Genomic DNA, 446 nt, shown 5'->3' with positions numbered 1-446 from the left:
CGACTCAATTTCGGTTTGTATAGAAGGTGTAGATTCTCTCTCTCTCTCTCCTCTCTCTCTCTCTCTCTCCTCTCTCTCTCTCTCTCTCTCCTCTCTCTCTCTCTCTCTTCCCCTAAATAAAAACGGAACGTGATGGAAATTCATCTTCTTCGAGGAGTTTTCATAGTCTTTCAAAATTTTATTAACATGTCTTAGTTACAACTACGTGTATTTTCTTTTGGTTTTTCCTTTTCCTTGATGTCTCTAAAATTTTTATATTCGCTGGAGATACTGGAACGTAGGATTTTTATGTCCTGCAAAGCTTGCGAAAGACATCTTCTTGTCTGTTAGCAATTGGTTGTCAAGCAAAGCTCCTATTACTTCTAAGTGACTGACTAGTTGTTCAAGAATTACCTATTCAAGCACATTCGAATCAAAGGATATATTCGAAATAGGTCTATATGAGC

Source organism: Palaemon carinicauda, chromosome 43, assembly GCF_036898095.1.
Source record: "Palaemon carinicauda isolate YSFRI2023 chromosome 43, ASM3689809v2, whole genome shotgun sequence".
NCBI classification, from domain to species: domain Eukaryota; kingdom Metazoa; phylum Arthropoda; class Malacostraca; order Decapoda; family Palaemonidae; genus Palaemon; species Palaemon carinicauda.
This window is presented reverse-complemented; position numbering follows the sequence as displayed.